Here is a 26101-nt window from a genome sequence, read left to right on the forward strand (position 1 = left end):
TTTCTGACAATTAATATAAGCCTACTTAATGAGAATTACATTTCAAAGAGAACCATGTCAACGCTTCATGAACAGAGAAGTGAGCAGAACTGAAACATGTTCCATTGCTGGCTCATTAATCCTTTTCGAAATCTGGTTTTATGATCGCCTTCCTGTTACAAGGCAAAAGTAGCAATATACTAAGTGCAGATATGTGAAGAATAGATCAGGTGTATAGACTAAAGAGTCAGTGGAAGAGTAGATGGTGATCCTGCCATGTATGTGAGAATTGAGGTAGGATCATACCCTCAGGAGTAAGAGTTAATTTGCTGGTGGGCATGTATTGTTTGAAAGCCAGTGCACAGAGGATTCTAGTCTCTGGAAAAAGTGCCTCTCAATAAGGAAGAATATAACTGGTAAACCAAATGTGAAGTCATAATACTGCAGTAGGTGCTGGACCCCAGAGCCTTAAATGAACACATATGATGCAGTACCAGCAATTGGATATAAACCAATTATAACTACCGGTAATTGCAGGCTATGTCTCAGATCTAGCTATCTGCATCCTCCCCAAACTCGGCCCTCCAGCTGTTTTGGGACTACAGTTCCCATCATCCCTGACCTCTGGTCCTGTTAGCTAGGGATGATGGGAGTTGTAGTCCCAAAACAGCTGGAGGGCCGAGTTTGGGGATGCCTGTCCTAAACTGTTCCATTACGCTACAGTCTCATAATATGCAGCACAATCCTGTTCATGAGTCCTCAGAAGTCCCTCTAAAGTCAATGAAATTGACTCCCAGGTCAACCTATATCATTTATATCATTCTGCCAGGGCCAGCCTCAGATGAGCTGCTTTTGATGAGCAAACCACTAGTCACATAACACATCATTGCATTGTTGTATTTTTACTGTCCAAAGTTGGGGAGAGATACTTGTGGAATTTTCTGTTTTAGGCATCAGAACAGCTCAGCTGTGTACCTTGACTAAGGTGGTGGTTGCAGAGGTTGCCATTTGGTGATGGGGTGGGCAAGCTGTCTGGCTAGACTGTTGTTTGGGCAACAAATGTGAGCAATTTCACAAATCACTGAGATCCTTTCAAGCAATCAAGACAAAATAATTACCAACAGGACAGCAACATTTCCACCAAACTGACCAATGTCTTTATAAAGGGTGGTCTTATGCACCACCTTGGAGAAACAATTTTATTGTGCTCATTTTGTTACCCCCTCCCCACTTCCGATGACTTGTGTATTGTATCAAATAGTATTGTTGTAACAGCCAGTGGCTAAGCATTGTAAACCATTACTATGTAGATATGAATGAGGACAGAAATAGGAATAAAACGTACCGGTATTTAAAATCCATTTCTCTTGATTTCATAATTGAAAGATTAGAGCATATTCAGAATTGTAAAATTTGAGCCATTGGGTTAGAACCAATAAACTTTACTCATGGGAAGTCAGATCTATGTATCCAGCCCATTATGTCCTTTGGTTGCATCTCTGAAAAAACAAACCAGAATCTTGCCTGATTTAATATAGAAGAAGGCTGCCCTCTGCATGTTTACTTGGAAGTAAATCCAATTAAACAAAGTAGGCCTTACTTTCAAGTAAGTATTCATGGGATTGTTTGCACACACATTAAATAAAGAGAAATCCTAAAATGTAGAGGGGTTAACGACATTTCAGAGTTTATAACTTGATAGGATGAATGGACTCACTGAAGATGCTGCTCGATGGTGGGCTGAGTTAAATAGTGTTTCATCTACTAATTTTGAAAATGTAAGCTGAAAGGCCCCAAAGGCAAGAAGAAAATTCCCCCTTCACTTAAATAATAAAATCAGGAGCCTCAAAATGAAGCTGAAGCAGATTCTTGGAACAAATTCAACTGCTCTAGGCTCACGGGAACGAAAATACTGCATAAAATTCTTTTTGCAAGTCGTCGCTATGTCGGCAGATTCCGATGAGTGAAAATATTTGCAATTTGTTTAGCCGGAGTGATAGCAAATGATCATTTCATCAAAAAAATTGGCACACAATGTTTGAGTGTAATCGGGCTGAGAAACAGCTGAAAAAGACTAGCAGGTGTCCTTTATCAGGGCTAGACCTGCTGTTAAGCAGAGTGAGGTGGCCACCTCAGGCAGCGGGTGCTGGGCCATGGTGAGTGGCTGTGAGGTGCTGAAGGACAGTGGTGGGATGGTGGCTGGTCCATTAGGGCAAATGAGGCACTGCCTCACCAACCTCAGTCTACCCTCAGCCAGCCCCTGCCAGCCTGCCATCTCACTGACCACCAGCTTCGTCCTCACTTGTCTCAGTGTTGAGCTTGTAGAAGTGAGCAGGGAGGAGAATGGGAACAAAATTGTTCGGCTCTGTCTGTCTGGGCTTCCAGTATTCCACCCTACCCATCCCAATGGGCACCAGCCACCACTTCAGAGATGTGTGCCACATGGCCTGCACACATACATACCATACAAGCTCGTCTGCTGCCCTCTGGTGCACTGGAGGACCCTATTGCCTCACCTGTGTTGAAGTAACATCCAGCTGTTAGGCTGGCCAACTTCTAAATATGAAACGGAGAGGTTGCTCTCTTGCTCTTTGCCCCAGGCAGCAAAATGTCTCGGGCCAGCTCTCTTCCTTATCAGCTCATATGATTTGAACAGTGGAAATGTTCAAGATTTTACGCAGTTATGTTGGAATCCAGCCCAATAATTTTAATCAAGACGTCTTGCCAGTGTCAATATTTGAAGATACAATCTATGAAGCAGAGTTATGTGCAGTCTTTTCCTGGTGACATGCCAAATAGAGAACTTTTCCCCTGCAATTAAATAATGCCTGTTGAGATTATTTGGCCCAGAAAGATGAAAGATGGCAATTTGATACAAATTTGTAGTAAAGACTAGTATTGTCAATTAAACGTACAGCTCTATTAAGATATAGAAAACAATCTAGCCAAAGCTAATACTTTTTGAATTCCATTCATTTCAACAGAGATATTTTGAGTATACAGTGGTACCTCGGGTTAAGAACTTAATTCATTCTGGAGGTCCATTCTTAACCTGAAACTGTTCTTAACCTGAGGTACCACTTTAGCTAATGGGGCCTCCCGCTGTTCTCATCCTGAAGCAAAGTTCTTAACCCGAGGTACTATTTCTGGGTTAGCGGAGTCTGTAACCTGAAATGTCTGTAACCTGAAGCATCTGTAACCCGAGGTACCACTGTATGCCTAATTATTCCACTGAAAGTGGTGGAACTTTAAAATGCTTAACTTTGGCCATGACTGGAACTCTTTCCTGGAAATGTTAGCTTATTAGTAAATGGTCAAACAGTCAGAATCTGCAGTACAAATTATAATGATATTGCAATCTGGCTGATCTGAATAAATAGTGACACAGAATGCTGAGGTTGCAGCATTTATTGTGGCTGCTAGGAGGCAACAGTGCCCTGGAGTGACTAGCAGGTCCGAAAAGGCTGCAGGGAGCCAACATTTGGCGTATGTACAATTGCATTTTGAAGTGATCTACGCAAAGAAATTACCGTATTTTTCGCCCCATAGGACGCACTTTTTCCCCTCCAAAAATGAAGGGGAAACCTGGGTGCGTCCTATGGGGCGAATGCAGGCTTTCGCTGAAGCCTGGAGAGTGAGAGGGGTCGGTGCGCACCAACCCCTCTCGCTCTCCAGGGTTCAGGAAGCTATCTGCAAGCCTTGCAAGCCCGGTGGGAGTACCCGCGGGCTCACAAGGCTTGCGGGCAGCAGCCTGCAGCTCCCGCGAGTGTCCGCAAGCCTTGCGCGCCCGGCAGGAGGTCCCACCGGGTGCGCGAGGCTTGGGACGGCAGCCTGTCGCCTGAAGCATGGGGAGCCCTCCGGAGGGCTTCCCCTGCTTCGGGCAGGTGAGCGCAAGGCTTGGGGCGGCAGCCAGGGCTGGGGGGGGAATATTTTTTTAAAATTCATTTTCCCCCCCCAAAAATGAGGTGCGTCCTATGGGCCGGTGCGCCTTATAGGACGAAAAATACGGTATATTGGAATGTGTGTTTCAAGTAAGATGGCATTTGGCCAGGATACAACCAGAGGCTTATTATCTTAGATTACCTGAAACAAATAACTGGGACATGATTTCTACCTCACAAACCCAAATATGCACTTAAAATAATTATTGCATGGTTTCGAAGACTAGTTTGAAATGAGTCCACTTAAGAATAAGTCCAGAATTGGATTGTTAATTTTAAAAAAAGGTGGAATTAAGTTGACCATATGATCTGGGTTATTTTCCTCCTCTCATCCATATTGATGGTACTCAAATATCTCACAGACAAAGAAGCAACAACACAAACATGAGTGGCACTCACACTTTTCTATCTCTGCTTCCAGGTTTCATGCAAAATTGGTGGCAGGGGAGATGTTCTGCCCATGGAAAGGAGAATGAGCAGCGCTATTTTTCTAGAAAAAGAGGTGCCGGAACTTACCGTGAACACCTCCCTTGTTCTCTTATGACAGCAATGGCGCCCACCTGAGAGGTGCCTGAATTGAGTTCCAGATGAAAAAAGGCCCTGAGAATGAGCATCTTGCTGGGGGGAGGGGGATGTCCACATATTCACCTGAGGCTTAGAAGTGGCAACAGTCACTCCTGTTTCAGGGGACCATCTGAATCATATAATAATATAACTCAGAACAACAGCAAAAATACACCGAAACACCTTATTATTACTGAAGTTTTGCTTCTATACACTGGCCCCATTTTTCTCAGATGTGAGACAGTTGGCTTATCCCCTCACTATGACTTGCTAATAATCATTTGTTGTTGGTAGTCATGTACTGGAAACACTGGCTGAAGAATGAAGCATGGGCCACTGGATTCTCATTCTGACATACAGAAAAACCTGTTAGTTAACACCCTCTGGAGGCCAGGAAACAGTGAAGTGACATCACTTTGCGCAGTTTTGGTATGTCAGAAATGCTGTCAGCAGCTTCAAGGGGTGTGGATAGGTGCTACATATGCTCTAAAGCCCAAACCTTGGTTAATATTTTTCCTTTCTTCTGGGCAACAAATCCTAGGTGCTACTAGGAACAGTAGATATCCTATTACAAAGGCATTTATCTGTAGCAGCAATATAATAGAACATCCATTATGCAAACCACAGTCAACTAGAATCTTCTTGTTATCAAGTGCATGTAATCTGATGTGCCAATGCAGCAGAAGGCAGACAATACTCCCATTTATCTAAAATGCAAATTATTGGGATGCCTGCTAAGCAATTAGGATAAAAAGACTTGGCCCCCATCATTTGCTGTACTGTTCTTCTAAAATAGCTTTCCCCAACATGGCAACCTCCAGAGGTTTTGGACTACAATTCCTATCAGCCTCTGCTGGTGAAGTGGACAACTAGTTTGACTTTAGAAGATAATATTTCCACATGGTAAAGAATGATGCTTTCTCCAGATGGCGTGTATTTTATACACTACACTACTCTATATGCCACATTTGTCTTCTTGTAAATAAATATGGAATTGGTTTTGATTTGTGGGGTCAGTAGAAACAAACTCACTGAATTTACCTGCAAGCATAAGTAACATCAAGTAATTAGATGCTTGCTTAACACCTATCCACTTGATTGACTGAATTTATTAGTCTAAAAGTTGCCCAAGGTATTTGATTTCTTTTTTATGATATTTCTCTCTTTTTGTACACTATTAGGATACTTTGATGTTTAGTGGTTTAAAATTTCTGTGAGATAAATGAAAAGTGAGATCTTAGACAAAGTAAAGCAAATTGCTCTGTAACTTAGTTCTAGGTTTCTAGGTGATCTGTTTTGTTTCCAGCCAGTAGATACAAACAAAAACAGCTCAGTAGATGATTGGCAGGAGATTGCTGTTTTTTTAATGGTAAATACTGGCACATCTAGGTACTGTTGAACAATCAAGCATATTGAGTTTCAAATGTTGGTGATAATTTTTCTGCAGCGGATAACAATAGTACCTGGCAGCAAGGGTGAAATACTCAGTAGGGCACAGCTATGCAGCTTTAAAAATAAAAATAAAAATGGGGGGGACGGGACCAAACAAGATTATTTCTGAGCAGAGCCAACTCATCATGTTTAATGCAACTCTATGCAAAACAGAGGCATAGAGTTACATGGAGGGGCAGGAGCAGGTTAAAGGAGTTTAGATGCAGCTGGACAGCAGAGGAGAAAAATCCACTTAGCCTATATATGTGGGCAAAGAACTTCAACCTGCCATGGTATAAGATCAGGGCTTTTAAAGGACTTAAATGAAGACTTCACACTTATTAGACAGCTCTGTAAGGCCTAGAGTTCTGGATAATTGACAAATGAACTTTTCTTTGGTCAACAGTTAAAGTGTTTATGAAACAACGGATGTGGGGTGGTAGTGAGGGTGGTATTTGCTTGGTTCATATTCTGCTCTAACCACAAGAAAATGTAATCACAACATGTGTAACTGCAGACTGACACATAATGCTAGATAAGCTGATTTCAAAAGAGCAAGCCTATTTTAGGAAAGGTAAAGGTAAAGGTAAAGGGACCCCTGACCATTAGGTCCAGTCGTGGCCGACTCTGGGGTTGCGGCGCTCATCTCGCTTTATTGGCCGAGGGAGCCGGCGTACAGCTTCCAGGTCATGTGGCCAGCATGACTAAGCCGCTTCTGGTGAACCAGAGCAGCACACGGAAACGCTGTTTACCTTGCCGCTGGAGTGGTACTTATTTATCTATTTGCACTTTTACGTGCTTTCAAACTGCTAGGTTGGCAGGAGCAGGGACTGAGCAACGGGAGCTCATCCTGTCACTGGGATTTGAACCGCCGACCTTCTGATCGGCAAGTCCTAGGCTCTGTGGTTTAACCCACAGCACCACCCGTATCTCACTATTTTAAGGCTATTTTAGTAACTTGTCGAAATCTTCTTGCAACTTTTGTCATTTCCCAGGATATTTGAGGAAGTGACTTGCGTGCTTGTTGTGTGTCAACTGCTATAAAAATATCTTGCACTTTGTACAATGTTCAGACCACCCATGGCACAGGTGGGCAAAAGGCGTCTCTCTTGTTATATGTGTCAGAAATTAAAGAGATGTCATTGGTGTATGTTTCAAAATGATTATCTTGTGATCTGATTTCCACAATGCACTTAAATCACTACACCAAAAGCTCCCACTCTTTTGAGAGCTGGTATGATACATGGGTGAGAGGTTTGGACTAAGAAATGAGAGACTGGGGTTCAGAATCCTCAGTCTGCCCTAAAGCTATTTGAGCGACCTTGGTCCAGTTAATATATATCAGCTTAGTTTACCTCACAAGTTTTTTGTGAAGTTAGAAGGGGGTGAGGGGAGAAAAGAGAATTGTGTACATCATTAACAATTTGGGGTTAATGAAATTGATAACAAAATCACTATCCACGTGAATCTTCAGTGTCCCACCTGTTCAACTCCATTGTATTCTTTTGTGTAAAGCTCCAACAAAGTTCTCATTGCGTTAGATTTAGAACACAGTGGTACAGAATAGGCAAAAGGCAGCATTCTAACCAAGGTTGCAAGTGGAATGTGGCACGTTATGATATGAAACATGTATACCTGCAGGTTACCATTAAAGTCAAAAACCCCAACCAAATCACAACAGAGGGATTGAAAGGTTCTGGGTAATTAAATGGAACATACGCACAGAGGAAAAAGAAAACAATTCAAAGCATTAATAATGAAAGATTAACTATAATCTCTAGGTAACCTCTAGGTTAGATTACTGAAACAGATTATACATGGGGCTGCCTCTGAAGACAGTTTGGAACCATCTCTTTCCATATGAACTGACCTGGGCACTGCAATCATCATCCGAGGTCCTTCTTCATGTGCTTCCTCCACAAGAGGTCTGGAGGGTGGGAGCACAAGACCAGGCCTTTTCTGCGGTGGCTCCCCATTTGTGAAATGTTCTTCCTAGGGGGCTTACCTGGCCACCGTCATTATACTCCTTTAGGTGCCAGGCAAAAATGTTCCCCTTCTCCTCGGCCTTTCATTGGTGTTATTGTTATACTATGTTACATACTTTTGTGTTTTTATATTGTAAACTGCCCTGCAATCCTTGGATGAAGGGTGGTATAGAATTTCTTATTCTTATTATTTAAAACAGAAGACTGTTTCCTTCCCAAGAATTATGCTATAGATCTGTCAAAATCAAGGCTGTCTTCTCTTCATATCTTTAATTGTACTTGGCTGATATTCAGACCAGTCCTCACTACTGATAATGATAGGTTGCTGTGGGAGGAAGAAAGAGGCAGACACCAATTACTTGGATTAAACAGGTCACAACTTTATTTCCACAACATGGCATAAAACATTAGCTAGGCTCCAGAGATATGGGAGTTTAGAGATGATCCCCGGAAAAAGGGGGCAGAACCAAGAGCAGACTTAGAGGAGCGCCAACATAAACTGTTTTATCTGTTTAGCAATAAAACATTTTATTAACTTTTTACTTGGTACGACCTTGATGTGAACGAATTCCTTATTACAAAAGCCATATACAGTGGTACCTCTGGTTAAATACTTAATTCGTTCCGGAGGTCTGTTCTTAACCTGAAACTGTTCTTAACCTGAAGCACCACTTTAGCTAATGGGGCCTCCTGCTGCCACCGCACTGCCGGAGCACGATTTCTGTTCTCATCCTGAAGCAAAGTTCTTAACCTGAAGCACTATTTCTGGGTTAGCAGAGTCTGTAACCTGAAGCATATGTAACCTGAAGCGTATGTAACCTGAGGTACCACTGTACTGCTGTTATCAAAAGGCAGTGTGTGAGATGCAGCAGTCATATGATGAATTGGTACAAGCTCTTTTTCGATTTTGTTACAGGCTTATGAGCTCCAGTTTGCTTATGCTACTACAGTGTTTTTTTAAAAGAACAGTGCAAGTTTATTGGGATTCCTATACAGAAGCTGCATAACGGCAGACAAGGTTTTCTAAAGCTTGATGACCGTCCCTGATATTTACTTTCTCCTACAAAGTGAAACCATAGGAGAACATCAGGTGCATTTTATTTATTTTTTAAAAAATGATATTTATTGGGAATTTAAAATTACAGAAAAGAGAGAAGAAGGAAAAGCAAAGAAAAAAGAGATTAAACAATACAAATCAATAAAAAGAAAATAAAAAGTACCAAACATACAATACACCAAAATCAAAAACAAAAACAAAAAAATAAATTTAAAAACAAATCCAATATTCCCATACCCTTATCTTCATTAACTTGTTTCCTCGACCTCCTCACACCTCCCTTTTTTGTATTCTAATTATTAATTATCTCAGCAAATCCTTTCCATCTTTCACTGTATTTTGTCCTTTAATTGTCTTAATTTATTTTAGCCTTATCTTACCATAAAAAACCCTAGAACTTAAAAACTTATTTATACATAACTCCTTATAACATTTCAACTAAAGCCTAATAGTTTCATTCCAATATTTTCCTAACAGTCGTTAATTTTGCAATATTTCTCTAAATGAATTTTTTAACTTTCTGCCAATCTTCATCCACCGTCTCTTCTTCCTGGTCTCGAGTTCTGTCAGTCCTTTCTATCTGTTCCATCTAGTCCATCAACCTGGTGATCTTATGTCCGAGGCTCTTAACTCTTTCCCATGTCCCTTCTGCAGATCTTCTTCATAATTGTACCTGCACTTTACTTTGTCTTCTGCTGGTCTTGTTCTTAATTTCCTTCCTTTGTCTCTGAGCAGTAGATCTTGGGGGAACAACCTAAGAGTGTCTTTATCCCTTCTCGGCCGGTCAGCCCGTTCTCCATGGTTAGCACTAAAATCCAAAAAATATTCCAAAACATACTTCAATGCCCCTCCAAAGTTGAGTGCCTCGACCACTCCAATCTCCTCCTGGCCCAAAACCAAATCCCAAAGGTCAGAGCATCCCTGCATAGGAGGATCTGACCAACTTGCCATCTCCAGTCCCGACAGGACTCCGTCTCTCCAAGTCTGTCTCACTCCAGATTCAGTCCTCAGAAACGACAGCTTATGCTCCTGCAGGGCCGCATCTCTTTCAACTTGTATTACTTGAGGTTCAACAACAACCTCCTCCTTTGTCTTCTCCGCAACTTGCCCTGTCAGGGCAGATTCCTGGGTCAGTTGTTGAGCAGGTTCTATATCAGTGGTCACTGTTTGACCGAAATTATCAATTGCAGTAGTCATCAAATCCATCTTCACATGAAGCTGCTCCAACAAAGCACTTGTCCTGCACAAAGCAGACACTAAGGTTTCCTGTGTCAACATTCTTATCCAAGGTCAGAGCCTGTTTCTCACGCTCTCTAATCTCTACAGCTGTAGAGTTCCCCAGGTCCACTCCAACAACAGTTCAAAAGCTCCCTCTAGAGGAAACAATTTCTATTTGTATCCATCCTTTTACAAGCAGATCCAGCAACAAAATTGCTTTCGTTTTTCAAATCTTTGTTCCTTTTTAGTGCAAAAGGAAACATTGGAGTCAATATGTTTCTCTTATTTAACTATCTGTCAACATGTGTTATTATTCACAGTCAATGAACTTTCCCCAAACGCCTATCTTTGACAGCCCGCTCCCAGGTTCAAGACGATAGAAATTTATCTTTCTTTACTCCCTCCCCTGCAGGCTTGAACAATTTAAGATTTCCCCCCTCTTCTCCTGCTTCCAAGGGGGGTTTGTAGTTTAAACCTATGGAAATTTAGTCCTTTACAGATGACTTTCCAGACTTTAGCTTACGATGTCTTTGCTTCAAACTGTTTACAAAAGCGGAAGGCGGACTTCCTGTTTAGACCTTCCCGCTCCGGTGCCAAATTACGAAGTTTAGTAATCCAATTTTCCGTTCTACTCACGGGTACTTGTTTAGAGTCCAATTGTCCACAGGAAAAAAGTCAGCGCTCTCCGACAACAGCAGTGCGGCTTCACTCCGTGAAAAGAGCAATCGATTCGAAGCACCGCGCCACTCATCCCATGTCGCTCCGGATCCCTGTAGCTGGGTTTCCCCGTGAGTAGGGGAGGCGCTAAAGGTGCCAGCCGAATCCCAGGTCCACAGGCTTCTCCCGCCTGTGGTTTTTAATGGGTCTTCGCCTCGCTGTGGCGGTCCAGACCCTGATTTTCACGGAGTGGGTTCCTCCAGATCAGAGGAAGCCCGCCATTGCCGGTGGCGCTAACCCAGAAGTCCCATCAGGTGCATTTTAAAGCACCCTCTCCATTCAGGTAAGAAAACAAAGAAGTGCATGAACTAAACAGGTGACTCAGGACATACTGCAGAATCCCCTGCAATGCATTGTGGTTCTCTTGAAGATCTACAGGATGTGTTTGGCACAGGAGTCAATGGATGCATCATGCTAATCCATGGTTTAGTGTGACTGTGGTATGAGCTGGAATGACTACGAGCACGCCTACAGTTCCAGCACTTCCCTCTCCTCCCACTCAACTAAGAGGAAAATTTCAACAGCATTTAGTTTTGCTTTCCTTGAACCTTGCCTGCTTGTGTTGCCTAGACCAGGGACAGATATAACAAACAGGAGAATTTAACAAGTAGCTATATAACCCATAGGGACACGGGTGGCGCTGTGGGTAAAAGCCTCAGCGCCTAGGGCTTGCCGATCGAAAGGTCGGCGGTTCGAATCCCCGCGGCGGGGTGCGCTCCCGCTGCTCGGTCCCAGCGCCTGCCAACCTAGCAGTTCGAAAGCACCCCCGGGGGCAAGTAGATAAATAGGGACCGCTTAGCAGCGGGAAGGTAAACGGCGTTCCGTGTGCTGCGCTGGCTCGCCAGATGCAGCTTTGTCATGCTGGCCACGTGACCCGGAAGTGTCTCCGGACAGCGCTGGCCCCCGGCCTCTTGAGTGAGATGGGCGCACAAACCCCAGAGTCTGTCAAGACTGGCCCGTTCGGGCAGGGGTACCTTTACCTTTACCTTTATATAACCCATAGCTTGAAGCTGGCTTGTTCTGAAATGGACCGGCATTTCTTCAAAACCATGATTCCAGCAAGTCGAGAGTCAGGGAAAATGAAGTGAACGTTGCAGAAGTCATCCTTCTGGGCATGTAAGAGGAGGGGTGTGTAAAACCAAGGCTCATGGCAATTCCTTCCTGTTCATGCATGATTTAGCAGGACATGCAAATGTATAAAAAGGGTTTCCAGAAAACAGACAGTTATGGCGGAGGGGGCACCATGCTAAACAGCAATGATTTATTTCCCCCCCATTAAAAATTACATGGATCCTGAAATTTGCAAAGCCTCAGCATGGTGTTTAGCTTACCATGCAAATGTTGAAGCCAAGAGAAAGATAAACTCATCTCAGATATGAGGATCCAGGAAGAAATGCTCAGGGACAACGTTTACAGGTCTGATGCAGTTTGCATAGCTGATTAGTCTGCCTTAGTCTAATTACCCTTGCCTGTCCTGACTGTAAAGATAAAGACACAGAATATTGAAGGCAGCTAAGATGAAAGAAGACCGTCTCTGCCATAAAGAAAAAATACATAACCAGCAGCCTGTCTGTCTATCTGTCTCAAGCTCGAGGCCTAATTGAACCCAGTTTTATTGAGGTGCAGCAGACACCACCAGGCCAATTTTTTGGCAATGCTTCACGTGTCAGATATCAAAGTCTTAGTTCATGCTAATTGGTCTTACTAAGTTATTTACTTTGGCAGTTCTCGTGGATGCTCACCAAAATAGACTTTTTAAAATTAGCTTTTTAAAAAATTGTTTTGTTTTGTTATTTAACGTTGAACACACTCAACTTCGGTGAGCTTAGACATATTATATGTATTCTCCAGTAAATAGAATCTATTCATCCCATCTTCTCAGCAAGTGTCTGGGTAGAATAGTAAGTTTCCCAGCATAGTTGGAACAATTACTTTCCTAACATATCTGAGTGATGACAAAATGAATTCCGAAGAGGAGAATTTGAATGCCTTCCCTGCATATGTCTTTCTTTTATATCAAACACTCCAGTTGACTTTGGGCAAGGGAGGGGCAGCTGCAGCATCAAGCAGGAGGGGATGCAGCATGGAAAATACCCCAAACAGATTTGCTCAAATTCCATGATTTCTTATGGTTTCAAGCAAAGAGGTTACTTACCAGTGTGGTGTAGTGGTTAAGAGCGGTGGACTCGTAATCTGGTGAACCGGGTTCGCTTCCCTGCTCCTCCACATGCAGCTGCTGGGTGACCTTGGGCCAGTCACACTTCCTTGAAGTCTCTCAGCCTCACTCACCTCACAGAGTGTTTGTTGTGGGGGAGGAAGGGAAAGGAGACTGTTAGCCGCTTTGAGACTCCTTAAGGGGGGTGAAAGGCGGGATATCAAGTCCAAATTCTTCTTCTTCTCACTGTCTTCTTCTCTAAAGGGACGTACATATTAGAAAGGAAACCTTATTAATCAAAGGGCTTCATGTGCATCTGCAGCAAGGAGTTGACTTTAATAATGGAGAGCATGTCAAAATGCTTAGCATTCGAAATGAAAAAGATCACTAAAAAGCATAGTCCTCCCAACATATTCTTTATGTGTAAACTGAATGTATTCATCAGGAAACTGTCGTGCATGCACATAGCAATCTCCCATGCTGAGCTGACCACAAGCAAATATCGTCAATGTACCCTTAAATAAAGTCCTATGCAGTAGGAGCCAAACAATTTCCACCTGAAAGGAGTGGATTTAGCTGAGAGATTCTAACAATAGTGTCATTTACTCTGCTGAATTTATTACTGTATTTTGATTATTAATCAGCTGATCGGGAGGCGGGATCTATGCAGCATTCAAGACAGTTACATTTTCTCTTATTATCTCAACTGAAAGCAGACTTACATTCATCTGGACACTGATTATCCTGAATAAATATTCCTGAAATATTTGGTTCAAGGAGAAACCTGTTCTTTAGTTGCTTGCACCACGGGCTTCCGATCCCAGCCCCAATTTTATCCATGTGGCGCAAGCTGAGCAGACGCCTGCAACAATGCCCTGATACATATTGGAAAACAACGCATCCTTGATGTATAGCCCTTTTAAATTGTTAGGATATTTTATAGCACAAAGTGCATTGCAAGAATTTTTTCTTTAATTATTGCAACAAGTCTGTGAAAGAAGTCATGAATATTCCCATCTTAGAGACTGGAACTCAATTCACAGTGAGACTTGTTCCAAGGCTGCCCAGGGTTTTTGTGGCTGAAAGGGGACTTGGAGCCAGCAGCACCCTCCAGCTCAAGTCCAACTGTATCCACCAGACATATCTTCATTTGCATCCTGCTGTATAAGCAGTAGAAGAGTCCTTTGAATTTCTGCATACAAGGGAGCTTCTCCATTCATTCCAATAAAGGATGCAGTTGCGAACATACAAGTTGTGCACCAGAAGCCATTTGCAATAGCAATTTGCTCGCTTCTCCTAATCCTTCCTGCCTGTCAGGTTTTGCAACTATCTTGTGGCCATGGATATCAAAGCCAATCAATCAACTCTGCCAAGATTAAGACAGAAGGGGAGGAGGTTTTACAGAAAGCTGATAAAACCAAATGTCATTGAGTTGGGTCCAGATTTACATGTGACCAGTGCTTTTCTTCTGGGGGGACGCAGGGGTATGCATACCCCTAAACACTTTGTGACTCTAAGTTTGGCCTCATTGAGGGGCAGTATTTCAATATGAGTAGGATAATGAGAGTACCCCTAAACATTTTTTTTAGGGGGAAAAAGCACTGCATGTGGCAATGTTCCCTTGTGCTGGAGAAAGGGTGAGGTGACAATGTTCACCAAATCCTCCTCCCCCAGAGTCCCTGAAAACCCTTCACCTGTGTCCAGAGGTGGATTTAGGGGGATGCAACAGGTTTGGTCACACAGGGTGTAGAGCCTCAGGGTGCCGCAGCTATGATGTAGAAGAGATGGCGAGAGGCAGGGGGCCACCAAATTTTGGTGTTGCACAGGGCACCACTGAAATTTGAGATCCGCAAGGTCCCCCACTGCCTGTAACCCATGAAAATCTGCTCCAAACGATTTAGGGACCCTGCAGAGCAGCATAAGAAGTGACTGCAGAGGAAAGGGAGAATCAGCCCAAACCGTCTTCCGCCCTCCCTTCCAGTGGCAAGCCTCCAGTGGAACTCAGAGCCTTCTGGGTGAACATGTGAAGTACAAGGTGTGACTGGAAAGTTCAGTGAATGGTCACAGAAATTGGATAGCAAGAAATGTTTGGACATACAATCGGCATCGGAAACCCATGCTCACAATTGTGTACGGAGACGAAGCTGTAACTCGAAAGACAGTGTATGAGTGGTTTAAGCGTTTCTGTGAAGGGCGCCAAACCATGGAAGATGACCCTCAGTCTGGCAGACCGTCAATGAGCAAAACGGAGCCAAATGTCGACAGAGTTTGTGAGTTACTGATGTGGGATCAGCATTTGTCTGTCTGAATGATGGCTGAAGAATTGCATATTCTGCATGAAATCATTACTGAGGTTACTGAGCTGTTTCACCCTCCATATTCTCCTAATCTGGCCCCACCTGATTTCTTTCTTTATCCAAAACTGACATCTGCACTGAAAGGGCACAGATTTTCCAACATTTCACACGTCCAAGCTGTTATGATGAGGGAACTGAAAGCAGTACGAAAAGAGGACTTCTCCAGAAGTTTCCAACAGGTCTACGAACGTTGTCAATGGTGCATTGTATCAGAGGGGGCCTGCTTTGAAGGCCTGTAAGGTGTGTATGTTCAAATATTTCTCACTGTCCGATTTCTATGACCATTCACCGAACTTTCCAGTCACACCTTGTATTTCCATTTGCAGACAGGACACACCGGATCCAACCCAGTGTTTTTGACCGTTATCTAGGCAAAAAGAATTCTCTCATGTTCTTTAAGAAAATTAGTAGCTTTAGGGTTTGGGATTGCAATAATCCAAAAGTTGGCAGAGTTTCTCCTGTGCATTTCACAAGGTATATTTGTCCTCAGTCAACATTATCTGCCTGGGTGTGCAGGATGTCTCATGCCTGAAGACTAAAATCTTTGGAGGGAAAAGGGTAAAATATAAGGATCATTCATTTTGTCAAAATTTATGAACAACTGACTCCTCATATTGGAAATTGGCTTTTAAAGCTGGGCTCTATCATTTGTGACTGCACCATGTGATGTATAAAACTCATAAACATGTCGCAGCAAGTCAGAGACGGGCGTGAAGCAGTTTCAGAAGCTGCCAGCACAGAGGAACCACTAAATTGGCATGGTGCCTTGATAGGCCCAACCCTTAAAGAAACCAAGATTTAAACTATACTCACACGCACATTAATGACAATATGGTCACTGAATACTAACATGGATAAATACTATTAATTAAAAACATTCAAATGTTGTTTCAAAACTTCATTTGCCATTTTTAATAAGTGTTAAGCAATAGTAGTAAACATTGCTACAGTCATTTTAATAATTTCATTAAAGCATTTTTTAAAATGCTACTTAAAAACTACTACCCGACACCTTTTTATGTTGGGTTTTTCATGTTCTTTCAAGGTTTGCCTCTTCTTCTCTGAACAAACCAATAGCAAACTTTCCACGAACCCATGCTGCCATCATATGCTGCCAGTGGGCATCTTTGTTGCATCAGATTTTCCCCCCCCCCCCACCTCCGCCTTTCACTCTGGCTGGCATAGACATCAGGATTGTGGATATAGCAATGGCTGTACCAACTCCATCAAGCTCTGCTGTTCCCAGCCAGATTATTTTGGATGGCACCCTAAAAACATGCATTTTTGCACAAGCATTTCCCAGCTCTTGATACCAGATTTTAACTACCTGGGTCCTGTGTGATCTTTTACTGTAATGTTTCATTTGCATTGCTGTTATTTTGTTGTTATAAAACCCCTCTGGATTTATAATTAAATGAAATCTGGCACTGAAATTATTTTAAATAAAAAGATGAATGCACAAGCACCTCTGTGTGCACTGTGAAAGGAGTTGAACCTATGCATACGTTGGAAGCAAATGTTTGCAAAGCCCTTTAGGGTGTTCAACAAGTTCCTGCTCTCCTGTCCAAATGGTTCTCTTCCAGCGCTTTTTAAATTTGGCACCCTGTGGCAACAAAAAAGGCACCCAATTCAAAAGCACAGAACTGTAGCTGGAAAGGAAAAATTCTCAGCTTTTTTCCTTTCCAGCAACAGCTTGAATTCAAAAAATATTTCTTTGCACCTACAAGGAAGACAGGAGGAATTCTTCACCTGAAGTTGAAGCGCTTGATGTCATGTGACATCAGGTGATTGACAGGTGAGCAGCCCTTTCCACCTGTCAGGAACTTTTGTATCCAATCTGTGAAATTCACTTCCCTACCCTGACTCTAGGATATAGACAACAGAGCAATAACCATATTTGAGATGGCTGTTCCACTAATGGGAACATGTCCCACATTTATTTCATATTACAGAAATTTCCTGTTACTCTGATCTCGTTGTTTGTTAAAAGAGAACTAACTATGAGGCATGACTTTGGCATCATCTGCTTCACAATCGTTTGCTGTGTAGATGCAAGGCCTCTCCTTTCTCTCAAGAATTCAGTGTGTGCTGAGCTAGAGATTTTATCAGCAGGCAGCTTTGCTCTTGAATCAAGGGCTTAACCAAAGGTTAGCGGAGATTACTGCAAAAGCCCCAGAGTTGCTTTACGGGGGAAATTGTGTTTATTGACAATGAGGTGAGGCATACACATGCATATATGCGCACGAGCGCGCACACACACACACACACAGAGTGGAGAGGTTACGCAAGTGATACAATAGCAGACCTTCTTAGAGAAGTGGTTTCAAAATGGATTTCCCACTCCTTTCAAGACTTGCCAAGATTGCAATCACCTTGTGAAAGGCTTGCCTGTGCAAACTTGTTCTAAGGCGAGTGAATCCAGATGGTCATTGTGTAAGCTTAAACGGGGACCTTGTTGTGCTCAATCCACCAAGCTCTGCTCACATGTAGGCCTTGCTGAGATGAATGGAAGTGGTGCCTCTTGGTTAAGGGGGAAATGCTAAGAGCTTTCGTTAATGCAATGCAAGTTCCTACTTTATGCAGCTGTCAATATATTCTGCCCACTTCTTTTATACACCCTAGAAGTTTCTTTGAGAGATAGGCCAAAGAAATTTTTGCCCAGGCACTCCAAACCAAAAGAAAATAAACTGAAATTATTTTTCCATTAGTGTATGTTCTGTGAAATAAAGCTGCCAGCTTATAGGTCTGGGTTCTACTGCTGAAGCTTGGGCTAGTGCATCATCTTTTAATGAATGACAGGCTGACTTCATGTGTATAGACATAGCTTTATGTGGAAGCATAATGGCCTGCATCTTAGAAGTCCAGACTGTGCCCCACAGATGTAAAGTGGAGGGAGGGTTTGAAATGAAGGAGCAGTCTGTTAATGGAGACATTTAACATATATCTAAGACCTCAAAATTCCTATCACGCAGTCTATTGCACTTCTCTTTCCCCCAATGTTTTTTCTCCCTGATAACAGAAATCTGGCCAAGGGAAATGCTTCTCAGGGAAGGATTGTGAGGGAAACACCCCCATTTGAGGGAGCATTCAGCACCCCTTTCTACAACTCTTCCAGAGGAGCCTTGAAACTAAACACCCAACTTCTATCCAAGGAATGATGTAAAACGAGAAACAGGATCATTAGCAATCCATCTCGCTGTAGCAATACATATACTATCTTCCTGTGTTTTACTGTAGATATTGGAACTATAGATACTGGAAGCTTTGTCAGAACAGGCCTCCTTAAACAAAGAAAACAGCTACCTAATCCTCTCTAAGGTAAGCTTTCATGGCCAGAACAACAAGCAACATTCCGCTTCTGAAAACCCAAACAACCCCAGACTGCTTACATAGAAGCCTGGATAAAGATAGATTCTTTAAAACCGGAGTCATAGGGACCTATAGCAATTGTTTAGATCTGGACCAGATTCCAGGGAAACAAATACTTGCAAAAATAAGAAAGATTCTCAGTTCAACTTCAGTGTAGACCACCAACATTAAGGAGTGGCACTGATTTGGCATCAGAAAGGGGGAAAGGCAATTATTACTACTTTGCTACCATCCATGGAATCCTGCAATGGGACTTCCATACTGGCTCATGTGTGAAGATTTCAGTAGAGCTGGCTCACATGTTCAGTTGCTGGTTACAGTAATCAATTGTAGATAAATTAAATTATGCAGATGGCTATGAGAACCAGGCCTCTGAGAAGACATTCCTTTTTTTAAAAAAAAAATCAAAATCTAGGAATAGAGTAAAAAAAAATTATTCACAAGGGTCTTGTGGTGAGCTCTGCATACCAAACATCTCCTAACAGGTCTCTCTCTCTCTCTTACTAAGATGAGAAGTCATTTTGAATAAGTTGCCTGTTCAAAGAGTTCTTTGATAAAGCGTGTTCACATCAAAAGAGAGCACGTGTTGCGGTTGGGGCCGAACAAAACCCCCCCATGTTAGTGACCAGGCCATAGATGGACAGAGGCCTGGGAACAGATTGGAGGATGTTGTTACTGGGGCAATTTGGATGTTGCCAATTTAAGGGGTGGGATCAATGGCTTTATAAGCAGGGTCCACAGCTTTCTCTTTCTCTTTTGCTGTGGACACCGGATCTCCCGCCCGCCCTCCCTTGCTTGGGCTTGCGCCTTGACCTTGCTCTGCCTGTCATGGGGTCGTCCGCCTTGGTGCGGGGGCCCAGTAGGAATTTACCATTTGGCTGATTAGTGCGTGCCTTTTGGGTTTTGCCTACTGCTTAGCAAATCGTCACAACTTGTAAGGTTGGCGGTTAGGCATTGGTTTAAATTGATTGGTGGAGGGGTATGGATAGGCTGGGCCTGCCCCTCCAATGCTGCTGCTGACGGGTATTCCGTTAAAGGAATTCTGAAGCTTACCATCCCCTTCGTCCAAACCCTGACGGCAGGGTGCGGGCCGCGTAAGCTTCAAGGAGCAAGCGCGGAGTAGCTGAGGGCCTGTGACGCAGCTCCGGCTGACTCTGTCCCTTGTTCCTCCGGGACTGGCTAGGGAGTCAGTACTGTCCCCCATGGCGGGGGGAGACAGATAGTCATAAACCAATGCCTAAGCAACCACTCTCAATTTGTATTTAAATAAAGTTGTGGCCAAAAAATTATGCCAAAAACCTTAAACAAAAATATATGTGTGATGTGTGAGTTATTGGGAAAGGGGGGTTTTGGTGGACCTCAACACGCAAGCACAAAACTGCTTGCCAAAATTCATATTTAGAGCCTTAATTGTGGGAGAAAAACCAAGAAATTCAATACTAAGCAGTGGATTAAAATGTATAAAGCATATTAAATGTTGTTAGTTGAAAGCAGGTTTGTTGGTCGTTAATGAACACCCTCTGCTATATACGTAGAAGCTATATCCATTTTGGTAATATAACTCTGCCTTGGGCATGGTAGAAGTTGGGAGTAATGCCAAGACCCAGCAGGGCCAACTGCCACCAGACTTCTGACCCCACAAGAGATGCAGCTCAACTGGGCCATGGTAACACCAAGCAAAGTTTTGGGCCCGCAAGTGTGATGCTTGTGTACTGGCCTGTGTTGCTATGCTAATATACCAGCCCTACTCCCAACTTGTATACGAAGTGGGCTGGGCTGATTTCATTAAGAGGGTGGTGCCAGCCACCAAATGTCTACTATGTTTTGGCTGGCACTTCCTCCAGACATCGCCCTAGTCCCTGATGGCTGTCCAGCAGGAACCAGAGGGCTTCCCACCAGCACTACTGAGCAGAGCTTCTGGCTTACTTGTATGTCCTGACAAGTACTGCTGACTGTGTTAACAATACCCTGTCCCACCCCTGGCATATCCACATTGTGACAGGTCCAGCATCACTAATGTGATCAGCAATTGCCCATGATGTATTCAGGCCCAGAGCTCCACTTGGTACTGCAGCCTGAGTACCAACTGGGAAATGGTGGTGGCAGGCACTGACAGTGCAGCCTTTCAGTTGGCCAGATTTGACACTCGTGGGCAAGGTTCCATCTTGACTAACTAGTCAAGAAAATAAAACTTTGCCAGTTTCTCCAAGACAACTCTTGGACAACTTGTATCGTCTGTTTAAGCTCAAGGTGGAACTACTCTATTCCGAATTTTAAAATGGAAAGCGTAATGCTGGTGGTCAACAAAAGAGGTTCAAAGTCTCTCTCAAGGCAAATCTTAAAAAAAAAGTAGTATAAACACCAACTGGTTGGACAGTGTTCTCGAAGCTACAAACATGAGTCTGACCAAACTGCGGGAGGCAGTGGAAGACAGAAGTGCCTGGCGTGCTCTGGTCCATGGGGTCACGAAGAGTCGGACACGATTAAACGACTAAACAACAACAATAAACACCAACAATTGGGAAACACTGGCCTGTGAGGGCTCCAGTTGGAGAACAGCCTTTACCAAAGGTGTTGTGGACTTTGAAGATGCTCGAATTTAGGACAAAAGGGAGAAACGTGCTAAGAGGAAAGCACGCTTGGCAAATCCACACCGTGATCAACTCCCGCCTGGATACCTATGTCCTCACTGTGGAAGGATGTGTGGATCCAGAATTGGCCTCCACAGTCACTTATGGACTAACTGTTAAAACCGTGTTTTTGGACAACAATCTTACTCGGCTACGAGTGAACACCAAAGAAGAAGAAGAGCATGTACTGTGGTCTTGAACCAGCACCTTGATTCTTATCCAGGGGCTTGGCCTGCTTACTGAGCTCCAGCTTGCTTGGGCCACTGCCTTCACTTGGCCATGGGTATCACTGTGGATTAAGACAACATCTTTTCCCTCTTAAAACCTTAGTCATCATTTTCTCAGATAATTCACTACTGAACAGTGTCCAAAACTGGAGTGTAAGGAAGCAAATACCTATATCTGAGTTATGTGTCTATACTGAGTTTATTGTAATGATATTTTAGGATCACTTATTGTTCTTCTATTCTTAATTGTCTTTGAAATTTTGCTCAGAGTAGTAAAGAAGTTTTGCTCCAGGAATTAAAGTAGCATTCTCATTTTCATTAATATAATTTCTACTAGGCAAAGCATACTATGACGTATATCCCATTGACCTTTAAAGTCACCCGTGAAGCATACAGTTCTTAATCTTACTGTCTAGATGGGCAATCAAAACTCAGACACAAACTCCCAGTGGGCTTGTTTGGCTTATGGGTATTATGCCACTGCAGAAGCTTCAGCAGAAGACAATGTTACTGTCTTCAGATACCTGGTAATGAAAACTACAACCTTCTAATGTATTTCTTGCCAGCCCAAGGAGGTATACTGAAAAGTCCTATTATCTTAATAGATGTCTATTGAAGGTTGGAGCTCATATTTGACTCTTCCCTTCCCTATTCTCTGGCAAGATATACAAAAGTCTTACTCATTTCTGACCCCAAAGGCGTGAATAAATATGTTGGCTTAGGTGGTGATTAATGTATGTTGATCTCTTGATGTCTACCAAATGGGGAGTCATGGGTGAGGAACTTTAGTTTGAACTCTTTGGGCATGAACTTGTTAGATCACATCATGGCTGGGGGGGGGGGGGGAGCAGACATTTTGCATAGCAGTTTCTTGTCTCCGCAAACCTCAGATGACAGAGAGGCTTCTACTTAAGCTGAATCGACCCCTATGGAGAAATCACCACTGATACAGGGTGTAGGTAAGGAGCAAAACACAATTTGTGTTCATTTGGCTTCTCCCCCCATCCTTTTCTGTGTGTGTTTATTTTTAAAACAAATAAGTAAAATAAATAATTTTATTTATTTATTAACAATATTTTGTGTTCTTGCTCATAATTTATTCAGGTGGTTTCCCTCTGTATAGTTTCAAGAACATCATGTTTCTGCCAAAGCTTTGTGGGTGGAAAGAGCCATAAGCATCATGGGTGAAAAGGGGGGGGAACGTGTAGCTTCAGCTCAGATGTTAAAAGACAAGCATCTCTCTGAATCACCCCGAATCTGTGAGCCGTATGTATTTGTGAAATAAAATTAAAACCTGGCAACCTGAAGCACATAAAACACACCCCTTGTCAAAAAATTTACTTTCAAGATGGTGTTGTTGTTTTTTTTTTAATAAACCTCAAGATGGCTGTCTAAAAAATTACAGAATATTGCTGGAGGTTTTCCTACTTTAGGCCCAGTGGTACTGTTAACAGTCAATGTATGCAGGCATATGATACACAGTCCTGACAAAATAACATTTACATCTAAACAACCTTGTTCTTATACACTTAACATTATGGGACTTCAGATACACTGTACTTCATTGTTCCCCATAATTCAGAAATCAATATACCTTCACTGCTGCTTTTCAGCTGCAGATTGTCATAGATATTCTACAGTCATTCTTTTGAGTGCCCCCCCTTTTTGTCATTTGAACCTAAAGTAGCAAGAACTTTCGGGAGGGAGGTGGGGACTTTTGTTAGTCAGTGAACAGGCTAACAAAAGTATTTGGAGTGATCCAGGATTATCTTGGAGACCAGGGCCAAAAGCCTGAGAATATATAACAAAGTAAAGCTGCTCACAGACACATCATTGTAAAGCTGTTATTTGAGATGTATGTCAACAGCTTTGCACTTCAAGAAGCCAGTTAACAGTTCTGGGGGGAAACCATCCTCCCAACAAAATGTTGCAGTAATGCCATTATAATATACCCCTCCTCTCTCACTCTCTCCCCCCCTCCCTTCAAAGCAAACAAAATTATTATTTGTTAATACACTTTAATTACCATCTTCAAGTCCTCAGAAAATGTTCCTGTCTGTGCCTACCTCAAGTATATTCAGTTGAGGACCTGTTTTATTTTGTACACAGGGTAATAGAGAAACAGATCCTTGCAACTCATTAAAATGGATCCTGTTACCAGTGATCAAAAGCACAAAAGCTGCCCTGTAAAACCTACTAAGATTACTCACTCACTTCCTGCTTATGCTCATTTATTGGATGGCCACAATCCATTTTCAGTATCTTCCCGGCAGGCCTAGAAATGAAAGGAAGTCACACACAAAAAAGCAGCTGTTGTCTTGCACAACTTTCTCTCACGTCAATTGGCTTGGTGAGGAGAGATTCCTGGGAGCTTTGCCCAATTCATATATATGAGAAACCAGTCATGAAAGGCTTCAGGGATTTTATTGGGTGAGATACGGGTCTAGGAAAATAGCATGTTACACTTGTAAAGGCAAAGTATTCTATACCTGAAAGGATTAGATTATATAGCAGGTGTGCTCAAAATGTACAAATAAATCTCTATAGTACAGTTGTGTAAAAAGAAGCAGAGATCATTTTATTTGCTATGCCCTCCCATCTCGCCACCTGAGGTGAAACAGGAATTGCCAGCTCCTGGCTGCCCAGCCATGTGACCCCAACTTCCTCTGTTACCCCACAGCTCTCCCCAAACTTGGCGAGAACCGGGGTGCTCCTCAAAGCATTGCCGCTTGCTCAGTTTCTCTGACCCGGGTGCAGGGAAGTCAAGTGACAACGCTATATGCCAGAATACCTCCCCCTCGGTGGTGGAAGCAGTGGGACGGGCTGAATGCCGCCTCTTGCATTTCTGCTGCTTGAGGCGGGTGCTTCACCTTGCTACACCTCTAAACTAGAAACTCCTGTCATTTAAGAAAACTTCACTTTCAAATAATCATTTTTTCCTGTTATCAAGAGAAATGAATGATACATTCTACACCAGGGGTGGGCAGAAGGTAGATCTGTATCTGCAGTAGTTCTTGGGGTGATTTGCAGTAGATCATCAAGGATGATTTCCAATGATTTTACGACAGCAACAACGAAATGACTCCGCTCCATGCTCCAGCCCTAAACTATACTGCAGAAATGAAGAAGGATTGGGGTAACCTGGAGTGGAACTTTGTGTGGAAGGAATGCGAGCTGTTCCGCCAGGCCTTCGGTCGGGGTTCAGTCTGATTCTTTTCTTTCTGTATAAGAACAAGCATTAAAGAGGCCTCCTAGCCCACTCACAGGTCCTTTATAAGACCAGTGGTAACAGTTAGCCCTGGAGAATATTAACCACTCTCAATTTTACCCGTGGACTGCCATCTGTCCAGATTTTAATTTGCTCTGAACTAATTTTAAGATGTATTTTAATTAATTGATTGCCTGTTTTATGTTCTTTGAATACTGTGTTATTTTTATGATGTTAGCCGCCCTGAGCCCGGCTCCGGCCAGGGAGGGCAGGGTACAAATAAATTGTTGTTGTTGTTGTTGTTGTTGTTGTTGTTGTTGTTGTTGTTGTTATGTTTAGGAGATATTAGAACTAAATGGTATTCACAGTCCTTCCACACAAAAATCCACTCCTGATTACCCCAATCATTCTTTCTTTCAGCAATATAATGTAAGGCTGGAGGAGAGACATCTGTTATATGATCCAGAACAAATTCCTGGGATCGGAATTCCTTGGTTCTAAGTATATATCTTTTGTCCCAGGCTCTGTTTGGTGGGCTGAGGTTTCTAGACCCTACATGTCTAGAATCTGCCCATCCCTGCAGTATATGTTAGTATACAAACTAACCACATTTGGTGAGGTTGCCTCTCTGCTTTGCTTTCACCGGCAGACCGATTTTCCTGTTTAGTCAGGTCATTGGCCACTGATAGGCTACTGTGGCAGGGGTGGGTGTTGTATTCCACCCTTGTACTTTTAAATGGCTTGGCGTGTCTTCGGTGCTGTTTTTAATTGGGTTACTTATTTAATTGCTTTTTAATATTTAAGTTGATTGTGTGTTTCTAGTTGCATCTGTTTTAATTTATGCTGTGGGCCCTACACTGGGGAAAAGGGGATATATAAATTAAATACAGTAAACAAGTGCACTACCACACCTGTGTGTTCTCAGCCTAATACAGAAGATGCTCAGGTTGCAAACATGATCCATGTGGGATGCACATTCACAACCCGCAGCGTTTGCAACCCATAGTGCCGTGTCAGCGCACGTGCAGGTTGCGCTTCGGTGCTTCTGCGCATGCTCAGAGCGTGATTTAGCACTTCTGCACATGCGTGACCGCTGAAACCCAGAAGTAACCTGTTCTGGTACTTCTGGGTTTCGGCAGTCCGTAACCCGAAAAAACACAACCTGAAGCATCTGTAACCCGAGGTATGACCGTATGCCTATCAACAATATACGACCTTCCATTCCATAGTTCAGGCAATGTTTCTCCACAGTCCCATTTCTTA

The 26101-nt window shown here is 43.0% G+C and overlaps 1 long non-coding RNA gene across 4 annotated transcripts; it reads left to right on the plus strand.

Annotated features, from left to right (window-relative positions):
• Nucleotides 1-7548: 7548 nt before the first annotated feature.
• LOC309516959 lies at nt 7549-22933 on the plus strand. Of its 4 annotated transcripts, none has more exons than XR_014213091.1 (5): nt 7549-7696; nt 8817-8990; nt 11147-11175; nt 18642-18722; nt 22735-22933. It is a non-coding gene; the product is annotated as an uncharacterized lncRNA (long non-coding RNA). The 4 variants fall into 4 exon arrangements; XR_014213092.1 differs by having other exon boundaries at nt 8865-8990; XR_014213093.1 differs by having other exon boundaries at nt 8870-8990.
• The last annotated feature ends 3168 nt before the right edge of the window (nt 22934-26101 follow it).

The sequence above is a fragment of the Podarcis vaucheri genome (assembly GCF_965113315.1).
Source record: "Podarcis vaucheri genome assembly, chromosome: 1".
Taxonomy (NCBI): Eukaryota; Metazoa; Chordata; class Lepidosauria; order Squamata; family Lacertidae; genus Podarcis; species Podarcis vaucheri.